A 5,023-nucleotide genomic window follows, 5' to 3' on the forward strand; every position below is an offset into this window, starting at 1 on the left:
CTGGCTTCCCTTGTTTCTCCTGCTCTGGTGTGGCTCCCCCTCCAGGGTAGCTGCCGCAGCTGCTGGGGGAGGCACCTGGATACTCGCCATCCTGAATGTTACAAGGGGGTCTGAGGATGCCTGATAAGGGGCCAAGGGAGGGGAGCCAGAGTGAGGGAAAAGGAAGGGTATACGACTGCAATTATATAACTATAAAAGACACTATAAATGCATATTTTTCTCTTTTCCTTCTCCTCCCCTCGCTCCGCTTCATGCATGTCTCAGTCCTCAGTACTCCGTGGAGAAGATGGCTTAAGGCAGCCGGCCTCAGCACTTCTCCAGGAAGTCCAGCTAAAAGGCAGCGTTCTTCTGGGTCTCAGGTTAAATCCTGGGCTCAGCTCTGCTCATCTCCTCCCATGGGCACATGGGTCCTCGGCCCTGCCTGCCAGGGATTGGGGCATCTGGACTGCCCACCCTGTTCTGGCCAAAGGCACGAGGGACTGACTGGGTGCTAGTCATTGGGCTGAATGTCTAGCACCCGCTCGACACAGCAGTGAGAGCTGCATGAGGTGTGAGAGCCCGGGAGGCAGGCGCGATGGGTGTGGGGAGGAGTTTGCATGGGGGTGGAGGGGGCAATGGCCACCTGTGATCATCTGCTCTGCAATCACGACTCGTATACACGCATCTCATCTAACCTTCATAACCAACCGGGAGAGAGGCCCTCGTACCATCTTACAGAGGAAGGAATGCTCTGACACTCCCCCTGACGCTGGGCAGTTGGGGGCGGGGCTAGGAGGTGGTTCTGCGGGGGCTCCACCCCAGGGCGTGGCTTGTATGCTCAGACCCCTCCCACGTCCTCGCCCTGGAACCAAGGAGCTGCTGTGGGGCCTGGGTGTACTTGGACTTGCTCCCTAGCCCCGCGCGCTGTTGGGGTGAGTGTCCAGGAGAGTGAGCTAAAGCCTCCTTCTTCCCAGCGCCGCCCACCTCGCCCCACTGACCCCCTCCCCCGCCCCCTTGAGGAGCGTGCTGGGCGCTGACCCTCTGTCTGCCTTCTATTTGTCTTGTCCGTCCCTCCAGGCTTTGATTAGGATGCAAACACCCCTGCTGCTTACAGACGCTTTATCAGCAGCAACACCTTGGTGTGACTTCTTCATCAGATCTTTTTCTTCCCCAGACTGAGGATTGTACTACAGAATAGAATAAACCTTTGTGAGGATTAGAAGGGAGGCGAAGATACTCTTGCAAGGCACCGTCACCCTTAACCGTCTTCAGCGTAGGAAAATACATCTGTGGTAACCATCGCCATGTTTAGGCTTCACTGTGCCCACGCTGGAGCCAGCTGCCTCTGTCCCAGTGACGGCTTTGCCTCTTCCTAGCTGTGGGCAAGGCCTTAGCCTTCCCGCATCTCAATCAGTCAGCTGCACAGTGGGGATATTAATAATACCTGCCTCCTAGGGGCCTGGTGAGCAGTGCCTTGTGTGCATTAAGTGCTCAATTATAAGAATAACAGTAACTAGTATCTACATGTCAATTTGCAGAATACAAAACTCCTTTACACGATCTCCTTTGAGTTACAAACAGCTCTGGAAGTAGTTTTGCCTCCCATTTTACAGATGAAGAACCTGAGGCTCAGAGAGATTAAGAGCCTGGATCTCTGTGGCCCAGCTTTTAAGTGGAGGAGGCAGGAGGCAAAGCCAAGATAGCGATTCCACATCTGCAGAGTCTTAGAAGACCTCAGGCTTTGAGGGTAGCTGGACTTAGCACTGATGCTTGAAAAATAATGTGGCCTCTCTGAGCCTCGGTTTTCCCACCTGTAAAATGGGGCTGCTGCTATGGGTCTGCAGAGTTGCAGGCAGAAGATGTCTGCGCTGGAGGGCGATGGTCATCATTACACAGCCTCATCGGTCCAGCGGGCCTGGTGGACTTCTCTGCTATTGCTGTTATGTCTGGCTTATCCTGTGTGTCTACAGAAAGAGAGCGGAGACCTTGAAGGCTGGGAGTGGGTCAAGAAAAGATAAACCACTGCTCCAGCCTATTATCTCAGCTTCAGATATCGACATTGGCAGACTTTTCTGTGCTTGTGGAGGAAAAGCACTGAAACTCCTGCCAAGAGCAAAAACTGATTTGCCCACATGCCGTCCAGCCCTCAGATCTGGGTCCTTGGAGACAAAATAAGGAAACTACCTCTTTGATTTAAAGCTATTTTTATCTGCCTCTGAGCAGTACTTATGGTGCATTATGCATTTCACAGGGGAGGGGGCTGCTGGCAGTGGAGATAACCGTAGCCTTTGGCCCAGCCCTCTAGATGAGTCCCTTTTGTCTCCTTCAGTAGAGCAGGAGGGGCCAGGTTTGGGTCTCAAGCCGATGGCGGCGGAGAAATGGCGTCTGCACTTCTGCCTGGTTGGTGAAGGAGGCAAAGTTGTCTTGGGTGCATCCTGTCCCCATGGTCTTGGGTGGCCTCAGCCTGAGGTGGCTTGAAGCAGGATTTTGGTTCCCGGCCACAGACTGAAGTCAGGCTGTGAGAGCGCTGAACCCTAGCCACAAGACCAGTGGCCAGTGACAAGGCCCTGGCCCGTCGGCTTTGTAGAAATGAATTTCCATGAAGAGACAGAAAGTAGTGGAGCAAGTAAAGTGTTTATTAGGAGGAAAAAATGTATGTGTGAATAGACTCACACGGGTGAGCTCAGAGAGTCGCACCCTCGTGGTAGTTGGAATCGCTTTTATGGGGCATTTCTTCTGGGTTTCCTCTGGTCAATCATCTTGCTTTGCCTGGTTCTGAGTCCATATTTGGTACATCTCAGGGTCCTCCCCTGTGCGCATGTGCATCTTTTAGCCATGACGGATTCCAGCGAAGAGGCCTACGGGTAGGTTGACATCACCTACTATGGGATGGTGCCCCTTTGTGATCCCTGAGGAGCCTTTCTGTGCATGTGTAGACAGGAAGGTCTCTTTGGCCTCAAGAATGAGGTATATGTGGTCTCTTTATCTCTTATCTGGGCAGGACTCAGCTCCTCTCTGCTCCTGCTATCATCTTTATCTTGGAGTGTCTGTCCATAGGGGACAGAGTCCAGCTGCTCAGCCTGGGGTCCATCTATGTCCTGCCTCATCCAGGAGTGTGTGCTGGGGAGGAGGGGTACCCAGCCTCTGGGCTGCAGGCTGGTACTGGTCCACGGCCTGTTAGGAGGTGGGCCGCACAACAGGAGGTGAGCGGTGGGCGAGTGAGCGAAGCTTCATGTGCCACTCCCCGTTGCTGGCATTACCACCTGAACCATCCTCACCCCCGCAGCATCCGTGGAAAAACTGTCTTCCATGAAACCGGTCCCTGGTGCCAAAAAGGTTGGGGACCGCTGCTGTGGAGAAGGGAAGTCCTGAGTGGGGGCCCATGTCTGCTCCGTGGGCTCTCCTCTCCTGCCTCTCCATCCCTGGCCCCAGTACCCAGCTATCGGTCTATGTTGGCTCGCCCTGCCTGCTGTCAGGATCCAGCTGGACGCTCACTACTGGTCTTCAGTTCACCCCCAGCTTTGTTCAGAGATTATCCCCTATCAGCCCTGCCTGGGAAGGGGGGATTCAGACTGTAGGGGTGCACATTTTGCTGGGCCTTGAGTGGTCCGTAAGACTAGGGTAACCACAAAGAGGAAGGAGGGAATATATGGCTGGGGGAAGACTGCTCGTAAAAACCTGGAGTTGGACTTCAGTGTAGCAGGATAACCTTAGAGATATTACACAAGCTCTTTGTACCAGATTCCCCCAGAAACGACTGCTTCCTGTGTGCCTTGGCTCCAGTGCATAGAGGCAGGTACAGCCTGGAACTTTGTTAGTGTGATGGTTCATTTCATACGTCTACTTGGTTGGGCCACACAGTGCCCAGACGTTTGGTCAACCATTACTTTGGGTGTGTCTGTGAGGGAGTTGAAATTAGCATCTGAATTGGTGGACTGAGGAAAGCAGTTTGCTCTCCCCCATGGGGCTCCGCCTCACCGATCAGCTGAAGACCTGAATAGCACAAGCATGTAAGTGCCTTCTGCCGGACTGCCTTGAGCTGGGACATCAGTTCATCCAGCCTTTGCACTCAGATGGAAACATCAGCTCTTTCTGGGTCTCAAGCCTATTGGCATCTGGACTGGAACTATACCATCAGCACTCCTGGGTCTGCAGCTTGCTAACTTCAGATCTTGGGACTTGTTGGCTTCCATAATCACATGGACTGATCCGTTATAAATTCCTTTACACACACACACACACACACACACACACACACCCTATTGGTTTGTTTTCTGGAGAACACCGACTCATATACCAAGAGTCACAGTTTGGTTTCAAACTATTCCCCTAAAACACATAGCAGAGACACAGTCTTGCAAGCCTAGGTGTTTAATAGTTAACAGCCTGGCTTCTTGAAAGAGAAGGACTCAGCACATGAAGTTTATAGCATAAAGATAGGGTTGGGAAGCTTGTACAAGCAGATTTCCCATCCTGAGGGGGTCACGTTTGGTAGAAGGAAGGTGACCAGAGAGGGTGGTGGGTGTGGATGAAGCCCAGAGGGTGGGACTCCCTGAGAAGGGCAAGCGCCCTGCCCCCTCCATGTCTGAGCTGGGAGGGGGTGTTGATAGAATGCACTGGGTTATTGGATGTGGGGATCAAGGGCTGCGTGACTGTGTGCCTGAGGAGAAGGGGTACAGAATCCTGAGCTGAAGGAACATTTACCCAATTGTCTGCCCAGTTTTTTTTTGGGACCCTGAGAGTTTCCCCTACAAATGTTGACTTTTTTTTTTTTGCGGTACGCAGGCCTCTCACTGCTGTGGCCTCTCCCGTTGCGGAGCACAGGATCCGGACGCGCAGGCTCAGAGGCCATGGCTCATGGGCCCAGCCGCTCCGTGGCAGGTGGGATCTTCCTGGACCTGCTTCAGTGGCTTGGCAGTGTCACAAGGCCCATTTCCCCATACTGCCTTCCACAGCGCCAGATTTAACAAATGACTGCTTCATATCGGCTCCCAAGATGGCAGACAGCAGCTTGTTGAACAACTTGAGTCTTCTCACGTCCAGC

Source organism: Delphinus delphis, chromosome 7, assembly GCF_949987515.2.
Source record: "Delphinus delphis chromosome 7, mDelDel1.2, whole genome shotgun sequence".
NCBI lineage: Eukaryota > Metazoa > Chordata > Mammalia > Artiodactyla > Delphinidae > Delphinus > Delphinus delphis.